Source organism: Vanessa cardui, chromosome 9 (assembly GCF_905220365.1).
Source record: "Vanessa cardui chromosome 9, ilVanCard2.1, whole genome shotgun sequence".
NCBI classification, from domain to species: Eukaryota; Metazoa; Arthropoda; class Insecta; order Lepidoptera; family Nymphalidae; genus Vanessa; species Vanessa cardui.
Genome location: NC_061131.1, coordinates 706,185 through 717,932, shown reverse-complemented (window position 1 = coordinate 717,932; position 11,748 = coordinate 706,185). Strand labels below are relative to the sequence as shown.

General features: G+C 32.0%; 1 non-coding gene across 1 annotated transcript; it reads left to right on the top strand.

The window, feature by feature from the left end:
• Positions 1 to 5,382: 5,382 nt before the first annotated feature.
• Positions 5,383 to 5,455, top strand: Trnar-ucu. The gene has a single exon. It is a non-coding gene; the product is annotated as a tRNA-Arg (tRNA).
• The last annotated feature ends 6,293 nt before the right edge of the window (positions 5,456 to 11,748 follow it).

Sequence of the window (11,748 nt, the reverse complement as noted above, 5' to 3'; positions counted from 1 at the left end):
TATGTGTAGGTTACTCTTAATTTACATCTCAACGGAGAATAATAATTATAAAATTGAATATAACTTCTGTGCAAATCATGACCGTAGAAGACTAAACTTTTGCCCATTTAATCGCAAACCAATTCTGGGCAAAAAGTTAATTAGCCAAATCCAAGGGAGGCGATAAGATCTGGTCTATATCGATACACATAATAAAATTGGAGTGTGGGTTTGTAATATTAAAATAACCGCTTTTTCTTAATGCATATGTATGTACCTACGTACACCAAAATAACATTATTTTTTTCTGTTTTTTTCTGTCTGTCTGTTTGTTCCGAGACTCTGAAACAGTCCGATTTTGGCGGGACTGAGCTAAGCGATAGGGAGCTATTTCTATTGATTGCGTAAATCGACAGTATTCGTTTTTATTGATTTTGCCGATGCTACATCTAAGTTGTGTCGTACCTACTATATTTACAACAAAGTATTGTGTATCTTTCGTTTCCGAATAAAATTATGTACACGATAAAAAAAAACGTGAAGTTTATCTTGCAAGTCATATAAATTAAACTGTACGCAATAACTATATGACATATTATTAATTAAAAAGATTAATTGAGTTACCGGTTTAGTGTCAAACCGGTTCTCTCTTATCACAAATATGATCAAATAATATGATAATTTTAAACTTTTTCTAAGAGCATATTTCAAAAAAGAATTCAAAATATAGCTAGCCGTCCCGACTTTATTCGACTAAAATGAATATAAAGTCGTCTCCCTTCTCCGCCTTCAAAGTGTAAATTTTCAAAAATACTATGTATCAATAAATAAATTAACATATATTGGATTCTGACTCCAATGTAAGCACCTAAAGCACTTTTGTTATCGAAAATAAGAAGTAAAGACGGTACCACAAACACAGACCCAAGACAACATAGGAAACCAATGAACTTTTCTACATCGATTCGGCCGGGAAACAAACCTGGGACCACGGAGCAGCGTACCCATGAAAACCACGGAGGTATCAAGTTTGATGCCTGAGCAGATTCCGTATTCGAATTTAGAATAATGCCATTAAATTTTATTGGGATTGCATTCCAGATTGAAGATGCTGACTATGCAACCATCCCGATCTTGTCTCAGTATCGGAACTCGGGTCCCCGGAGTGTACCCATGAGAACAGATGTTCACACAACTCGAACACAGAGGTCGTCAATGGATAACCTTACAACAACAAACAACAACAACAGCAGCCTGTTAATTCCCACTGCTGGGCTAAAGGCTACCTCTCCCTTTGAAGAGAAGGTTTGGAACATATTCCACCACGCTGTTCCAATGCGGATTGGTGGAATACACATGTGGCAGAATTTATATGAAATTTGTCACATGCAGGTTTCCTCACGATGTTTTCCTTCACCGCTGAGCACGAGATGAATTTGAAAGACAAATTAAGCACATGAATCAGCGGTGCTTGCCTAGGTTTGAACCCGCAAACCCGGTTAAGATGCACGCGTTCTTACCATTGGGCCATCTCCGCTTCATCAACCTTACCTTACCTTAATATGTGTTCCAAATTTAAACATTTTCGTTAATAGCCACTAAGACGATGTTATAAGTATAGATTTTTTATTAGTTTTTTAATGATTAGCGAAACCAGAGGTTAACGCCAAACTTACGATATTTTTTATAACTAATTTGTAATATTGATTGCGCACGAAATTTTTTGCTTACATACGCTCAACCAATACATACTACATTAATATTTCATACGCTATTAATTATCTACAATCAATGTTAAATGTGAGGTTATTTTTTACATAATCACACATGTATTATTATACTTATATGTTATTTAATTTTAAATTGAAATTCCTTTAACTAATCTTACAATAAAAGTATTTTTGTTTGTTTGTTTGTAACGCTTTGAAGTCCGAATTACTGAAATTTCTTGGTAGGTATTGTTGGTCTGAGACATGAAACGCCAATGTATCTCTAAGGCAATTACTTAGCACTAGACTGACACCACCTCCGAGATCGTCAGAGTCAGAAATGTAAGCAATACATTAATTAATTAAAACACACTATTCTTGTTGCACTAAATGACGTGTTAGTGAAAATAAAAAGTGCCTCAAACATAAATGATGTCAGGCTCTGTCTGATGATGGATGGCGTTAGCCTAGAAGATGAAGGTCTTAAGATACACGGACTGTAATCCTCAAGAAATACAGAAGTCAGAAGAAATCCTAATGTCATCTGGTAGTGCGATGTGCGAAAGATTGAAAGCTGTATTCAATCATCTCACTCCTGTGCGCACGCTCCGAACTTACAATTTCTCAAGATAGATTATCATCTAACGGAATGTTGCTACTTATAAAAGGTTAATTACAAAGTATTTGTAAATATTTGTGATTGTTTATAGTGTACATTACATACATACATACATTTTGGACATCTATTGACTTATTGAACTCTCAAATCAAATGAAATCCCGTATTGAATTTTAGAATCATTATACTTACTTACTAATTATTATTGAATAGACATGAGAAGAACTGACGAAAAAAATAAAGCGGATTTAGTTTTTTATAAATCTTGTTTTTTGGATAGATATTCAGTACTAGCTGTCGCCCGCCGCTTGCTTCATACCAAATTAGAATTCGATTGTTTGACTGTAAAAGACAGGCAGACAGATTTTTTTTATGGTATAGGTTGGCGGACGAGCATATGGGCCACCTGATGGTAAGTGGTCACCATCACCCATAGACAATGACGCTGTAAGAAATATTAACTATTCCTTATATCGTCAATGTGCCACCAACCTTGGGAACTAAGATGTTATGTCCCTTGTGCCTGTAGTTACACTGGCTCACTTACCCTTCAAACCGGAACATAACAATACTGAGTACTGTTATTTGGTGGTAGAATAACTGGTGAGTAGGTGGTACCTACCCAGACGGGCTTGCACAAAGCCCTACTACCAAGTAACTTTAATATCTAATTCAAATTATTAGTATAGCTTACAAAGAAATAGACAGGAGACGTTTTCATTCGTTTTCGTTTCATTTCAATGTGTGCTGTCAACGGTAGACTAATAAGTCTTAATAAGTCTTAATAAATTGTAATATACACACATACACGCACACATAGTACTTTTTTAATTTTTGAAAATTTTGCAACAGAAGCATATTGAACGCTTTCTGGTATCCTGTTTTAAAATTGTATTACATGACCCCGCAAAAGAGTTACTGACACTATGCAGTCGAGTAACAGGAGTAAATAGCGATCTAGATAGCTTTAAATTTCGGGTGGGATCAATAAGTAAGTAGGACTATACCCTACAACTTTTGTTACGCTTTTGTTAGAGAATTTATACGCTTTTCAAAAGGATCTATGATGTGATTATCATAACATTCTGTGGATCAAGGCTGAAATCGTTGAGTTCGGGTTGCTCTATTCAACTATATCAGAACTAAATCAAACATAAATATACTGTTACAAATAATACATTCATCATTTTATAAAGATTGAGCCAAAAGGGCCTAGTGATTAGAGCGCGTTCATCTTAACCGATGATTGCGAGTTCAAACTCAGGCAAACATCACTGAATATTCATTTGCTTAATTTGTGTTTATAATTCTTTTCGTGCGAAGTAACAAATCGTGAGGAAACCTCGATGTGTCTAATTTCAAAGAAATTCAACCAAACGTGTATTCCACCAATCCGCATTGGAACAGCGTGGTGGAATATGTTTCGAACCCTCTCCTCAAAGGAGGAGGAGGTTGTAGCCCAGCATTGGAAAATTAACAGGCTGTTGATGTTGCACCTCGGATACGCAAATGCAATGCTGTCAATAAATATACTACAGAATTTGCCTATTTACGACATCATATTAGAAACTCTTAAAATTATCCGGGTTATTTTATTATATTCTCCACATATTATATACAAAAACCTTCCTCTCGAATCAATCTATCTATTAAAAAAACCGCATCTAAATCCTTTGCGTAATTTTAAAGATCTAAGAATACATAGGGATAGACAGCGGTAAGCGACTTTGTTTTATTCTATGTAATGATAAAAGATTTTATCAATAAATAGCCTTTCTTTACACTCTCATATACTATATGTATATATAATATACACAAAATTCAAGTAAATTTTCTTAGTTTTTCTCTTGTATTAGATTAGTTTAAGTTATCACTTCGTCTGGCGTACAGAGACGTACGCGTTTATTTTTTATAGCCATTTATTAAAATGAAATTAAGCTATAACGTTATGATAGGTATCATTATTTGAAATAAAAAATACACAATCTAACCAGTGATCTGACGTCAATGAAACTCGTTGTAAGGCATTTCGAATATCGAGTTTGTTCGATGCGGGTATTTTTTTTTTACATTTTTTACACACTTCTTTTATTATATTTTATAAAAAAAGGTTTTATATAAAACATATCGTAAATGCGTCGTTGGTTTATTGTTTTAGATTCTAAATTTAAATTATAAACTGGACGTAAAATAAATATGAAACACGCTAAAGTTAGGAAATAGGATGTATTAAAATCTTATTCCATGATTTTTTTTTAATTCATCCATTGAGGTAGTGAAAGGTAGACTGACGGTTTAGTTATAGGTGAAGTTATACAAATATCTCGCGAGTAAATCAGCAGTTTTAGCTAGTGAATAATAAAATAAGTTATTGTACAGATCATGACTGCGTGGAATGCTAACAGTATAGGTATGCTGTTACCGTTTGTTGTGAATCCGATACTCTGATAATTAGCCAAATATTTTGTGAATAGTTGTGACAATAACAAAATCAAAATAAACTCTAATCAAGTGGTCTTTTACAAGCACTTTTGAATCGTCAATTAGCAATTAAGTGAAGCTACCACCGGTTCGGAAAGTAGATTCTACTGAGAAGAACCGGCAAGAAACTCAGTAGTTACTCTTTTTCAACATTTATGATTTTATGGTATGTGAATATACATAATATTGTTGTATATGTATATTCAATGTTACTGTGAATATACATTATATTGTTGTAAATATATTGCGACGCAACAGTGAGTATTCCCACTTTGTTAAAAACATCCCGAAGAGAGTCTCTAGCTAACACGAAGTGCATTACTGAATCAAATCGAAATATACTTTAATAGGCTTTTTACAAGCATTATTTATCGTCATCTAATGTTATAATAATTTTGTATTAAATAAATAGTTATCACTGATTTATTGTTCTCCCGTACCCAAACTATCTCCGTACTAAAATTCATCTAAATCGGTTGAACACAGTCACTTATACATATGTGATATTAGTAAAGATTTTTTATTTTATTTTATTTTAAGTTCACATTGTAAATAATTGTACGTTGGAATCAAAATTAAAAGTTTCATGCATATAGTCCCTGTGGCGCAGAGGATAGCGCGTTGGACTTCTAATCCAAAGGTCGTGGGTTCGATCCCCACCAGGGATGACTTCATCACATATGACTTAACATTTTGCTGTTACATACATACTTTTATCAATGTATTATTTATATATAAATCAAACGATACATATATGCAATAATTATTTTTAATCATTTATTATTTAACACCCGAACGACTTGGGAAAATAATTTATATAATTATATATTAATATTTTATACAAAACATTTTATGTGTGTGCAAAAATAAAAATACAGTAAGTTAAATAACAAAAGCGATAGGAAGAATTATTACTGCAAGTATATGAGTTAAAAAAAAGTTAATTAAATTAAATGTAAATAATATTATGTGTGTGTGGCCTGTGCTTCAATATATTGCCTAGCTGAAATTAAAAAAATGTATTTAGCATTGCGTTCCAAATTTGAAATGCCAATTGAATTATAATATCATTGCTTATACATATAATTGTTAAACTTGAAATAACTTGTTTACAGATATTACTAGGAGATGAAAAGCGCATGCGCATGCTGACGGTGACCTAAAATAATGTGCTCACCTCCAGATCACTTTAATTACATACACAACAACAATCATTATCTCGAGTATTTCTAGGAAATTTAGAAAACATACGTAATATTTATGGCGTATGCCTTCAAGTTAATTTTATTTTACGTCATATATATTATGTAGAGTTCTGTGTAAATATATGTGTTAGTCGAGTATTAACGATTATTAACGACCGGCCTTGGCTTAGGGTGCATTTTCTTGATATATAAAGTTTCACTTACCCTTTGAACCGGAACACAACAATACTGGGTACCTACTGTTGTTGGGATAAAATTAAATTCATCCTGTGTATTATTAATAACATATTAAGATGACCCAGAGGTTAGAACGCATACATCTTAACCGATGATTGCGGTTTCAAGCCCAGGCACCACTGAATAATCATGTGCTTAATTTTACAACAAAACAATTCATCTCGTGCTCGGCGGTGAAGGAAAACATCATGAGGAAACCTGCATCTGTCTAATTTCATAAAAATTCTGCCACATGTGTTTTCCGCCAATCCGCATTGGAACAGCATGGTGGAATATGTTCTGAATTTTCTCCTCAAAGAGAGAGAAGGCCTTAGCCCAGCAGTGGGAAATTTACAGGCTGTTGTTGTAGATAGATAAGCCATACTTTTTGGGAATGGCCTTGAATCTTCCCCCTTTTTACTTCGGATAAGAGAAATTGAGAAATAAGAAAAATGTCCAAATTATTTTATATGTTTCTGTTGCTTGAAATCATTTCACAAATGACTAAATATAACAGTCATCAATCAAAGTGGGATAATTTGTTTGTATGGTGATTGTTATCTTGCAAGGAGTTTTTTCGTTCGGTGATTTTTTGAGTTTATCGCCTTAAGACACACAGATAGATTATGCGAGGGACTTTCTTTCTAATCACATAATGATAAGGAAATTCAATTGAATTCATATTAATATATCTCATATTTGAAGTGTTTTTTCGTTACCGGTATTCGATTTATATCTAGCGAAACGCCCTGGTTTCTGGTGATACTGAAGGTCCTCTTAGATAAGGATTAAGCCTGTGTTGCTTGAAATTGTTTCATAAAATTAGTCATTACATCTCGAAAGTATAAGTTAAATGGTTCATGTGGGCTATCCCTAAGTATACGATCGCGAACTTTTTTATATCTTTGTAAGATGTACCTACAATACTGTTCCAGCCAAGAAAACGCTACACTATATCTGGCAAAAAATAATACGAGAATATTTTAACAAAATTTTTTGTTACAAATTAACTGTTATACGACAAATGACAATAAGGAATTCGTATCGCTTCTCTCTTTTGATTAGAGAAGCGCGTGCCCGTGGCTGACACCGGCTCCAAATATAACAGTAGTTGCAACTACATTACATAAACTCGTAAATCGACTTTTAAGTAGTCTAATTATTTTCATTTAATTTTACTTAGGAGAACACTTTTACTCAACTACTTTTTAGTGCATATTAATTAGTTTTTTTTTTTTTGTTAAATGTTTCTTAATTAATAATAATTTGTAATATACTCTGTATTTAATGAAGATTAGACAATAACACAGCGCCCATAGTTATACAATGCTCAATTCCATCAAACCCTGCGGTAGGCACTAACCTACGACAATCACTCTTAACCCGAGGACATCTTATCTCTCGTACCACCGGTAATAAACTTAGCGCTTAATCGGACTTTAACCACTAATTACAGGTTAAGATTCACGTGCTTCTCTTTATGTATTCGAGCTACAGTACATAATATTATACATATATTTTATGGCACGTGTAGTAGAAGAATTATTACCTTAATAATGGCCATGACCAAAACGACCTAAGCGACGTTTTAAATGAAATATATTTAAAACAAACCGACAATCATACTTAGAACTCTAACTTCGTTTTTATATTCTAATAACACCACTATTTTCTATATCGTATTTTTTTTTTCTTAATTATGGAAATGTAACATCATTCTGCTGTTATAATTAGAAATTAGAAAAAAAATTATAATTATCTCCTGTTAGTTATCAGAAAAAAAATAATAGTCTATTGTTTTTAGGGGTCAATTATAAATGGTTATTGACGAAGCGATACAGCATATAATATTTATATAGACTATGATATACATACAAACAATGAGTAGACATTTATGGCACAATAATATATGTACAATATATAATATTAGCTAAGTTTCCACTGATACTAATGACACAATTATTAAAATTAAACAAAGTATAACATAATGAATCAATAAACATATAGTAACGGAGAGCTTATAGGTACAATTATTAATAAGGATAAATATATAAAAAAGAAACAAAATTAAAATTAAAACAAAAAGTACATTGGCAAATTGATAAGAGGCTAAATATTTATAAATGTCAGTAATTATTTTTATAAATTGGTACATATCTTATTGACTTTATTATTATTTTTGTCCATAACTAGTTTTTAATCTAAAATATAATATTATATTTATTAATTACAAGGTTAATGATATTAATAAAAACATTGCATTATTTTCGTATATGTTAAAATTATTAAATACATTTAGGATATAAATTCCTATAATTAATAATAAATAGATTTTGGGCTAAAAATTAGTGCTATAAATCGTGATATTACTAAATGATAAAGTTGTTTATTTTATAAGCTATACATAGTATAAAACTAAGTCGCTTACCGCTGTCTGTTCCTATGTATACTTCAATTTTTAAAATTACTCAACAGAATTTGCTGCGGTTTTTTTAAGAGGAAGGTTTTTGTACATAAAACATTGACAATATAGTAAAGAAACACTGATAATTATAGATGTTTCTAATGTGATGTCGTATATTTAATTTCAGCATTGTACCCGTGAGAAGCCAGGGCTAATGGAGTTTTGCTAGTTTTTTAATATTATAAGTATGAGGGAAAACATGCGTTTGAAAGCCTCCAACCATTCGTTCAACTATTCCATTTATAATAATAAAATAAGATTATTATGGAGCAAGAATAATAATATTTCAGTACACTTCAATTTTCTTTTTCGATTTTCATATTTGTATTTATCAAATCAAATCAAAATAAACTTTTAAATCGTCATTTAACAATTAAGTGAAGCTACCACCGGTTCGGAAAGTAGATTCTACCGAAAAGAACCGGCAAGAAACTCATTATTTACTCTTTTTCAACATTTAAAAAATACAATCATATTAGTTAAATACAATTATATTTAAATGTAATTAATGTATCCTGCCTGGAAGTCAACATGTATTTATTCCACGCTTTTTTATCATCTGCAAAATCTTGTATCGAATAATATGCCTTTTTACCAATGTATTTTTTTATAAATGATACACTACATTTCACACAAAAATGTCTGCATTTAATGTTATTAATTCTTATGTTAATTAATATGGAATCTTCTTTCGTTTACTATTAATACGAAAAAAGTTGTTACATTTCCGACTTTCTTAATCCACAAATAAATTGTTACCCAAAATATTTTTTATATTATACCCATACACTATTAATTAGTTCCATACTTTTATAAAGTAATCGACAAACAAACGTCATAACATAAATAAATACAGGTACCTCCTTATTGTTATATTACTAATCCTACATTTAATTTACTTCATTAATAAATTTCACTTGTGTAGGGGCGGTTCGCTAGTAAAATGTTACAATTTTTAAAGCAATTTATTTTAAGAGAAACGTGCAGGCTTCCTTGTATTGTTTTACGTCACCGAACACGAGATGTATCACAACCACAACACGCTAGCCTGGATTTGACCCTGTGACCTTCGATTAAAATCAACGTGATCGTATTTCATAGATATATGTTAATTAATAGATAATATATAACTTAAATTAGAACAAGGTTTTATTTTGTAACAATTACAGTATAATGTTTAAGTGATAAATAGTCGTTATCAATGGACTGTGATTCCGTTGCCATGACACCCAGTCCTTGGAAATTATATGTTCATCTACGTGACCAAATACACATCAAACACATCACTGGTTATAATTATAAAATAGATTTTAAACTTTAAATAATTGTCCTAGATAAATTTACTAGTCTAACAAACCCTTTGATTAATTATCGCTCGATCCTGTTTGAGAAACCTTTTACTTTTTTACTTTACTGTTTGAGAAGAGGGTAGTTCTTGTAAGACTAGCTTATAAATTAAGAGACCTGGTACCAGGAGGTGCAAGGCTACCATCTTGAGACACTAAAAAAAATTAAGTTCGTCAAAGTGCGAAGTACGCCAGGAAATTGGCATTGCTCTCTTCGGAAGTAACGTGAATTCGTCCTGCGTCCTAAAGTTCCAGTCGTGTCCGATATCATGAGCACCTAATCCATTTATTAATGAGTATTTTATTTTTATTATAAGGTAGGTAGATTGGCAAATGAATAGACGTTAGCACTGTAAGCAATATTAACAATCCCAGTAATTCACCACCAACCTTGGAAACTAAGATGCAATATCCTTGTAGTAACACTGGCTCGCTTTCCTTTCAAACTGGGAAACGAAAATTCTGAGTACTGCTGTTTAGCGATAGAATATCTGAGGATGAGGTGGTACCCAGGTGGTAACCAATAAGTAAATGCAAAACGTTACTTAGATGACATTCTAAGAAACATATTTTTTCCCGAGATTTGCTGACTTAGATACTTAGTGACGTGTTTTTTCCATTAATCATATCCAATTAATCGAAAACAGCTAAATCAAATTGGATAAATACTTAAATGGACAATCTAACGATAAATACCCTGATTATATGATTACATAGCACTATAAAGCATATAACTTCTTTTAAAACAATAATCGATCTATTTACCTTTAAGAATATATTATTCAACTTGAGATTGAAGGCATATTTATAAATTTGAAGACCAGATATCCAGTGTAGTTAGATGTCAATGGACCGTTCGATCCACACGCTAACCAGTCAACTGAAATTGCTGTAAAACCGCAATACGGTGGAAGCAAACGCTTAAATAGATCTCGATGCATCTCATGCGAGGTTGAATGCATTAAATAGCAACGGAATTTCAGTGTTAAGTGGAATTAATCTGCAGTGATCTGTTTAGTCTATATATTCATACCTGTACTCACCTTCTTTGGGATATGGTGTGAGATCCACAGGTATCTGCAATTATGTTAAGTTGTAATTGGGAATTCTTTCAAACAATCAAATATATCGTCATTCATTTAAAATTATTTTAAGACTTTAAGGGTAATGTCTGATCCTGTCGGTTTAAAACAGTGACAGGTAAAAATCATCAACAGCCCATATTTGTCCACTGCTCTCCAAATGCACGCCACTGTGGTCTTTCTTCGGCTACTCGCATCTAGCTCCTGCTCCTCTAGAGTGAAGAACACACGCAATCAAAATCAAAATATACTTTATCAAGTAGACTTTTACAAGCACTGTTGAATCGTCATGTTATAGAACTACATCAAAATTAAAGCGATCTTACTAAGAATCAAAATGAAACTATATCTTATTCAAATAGGCAATTAAAAAAACTCAAATTCATAAGCACTTTTGAATCGCAACAGCAGCTTCTACAGCAGGTGAAGCTACAAAAGTTTCGGAATGAAGATTCTACCGAGCAAAACCGGCAAAATACTCAAAATTTAAAAATACAAAGTAAAGTTAGTTACATACAATTATATATGTATGTAATACATCCTGACAGGAAGTCAACAAATATTAGCTTTACGCTTTTTTCTCATCTATATAATCTCGTATTGAATAATATGCCTTCTTCGCCAGTGTGTTTTTTTTAAATAATCAGA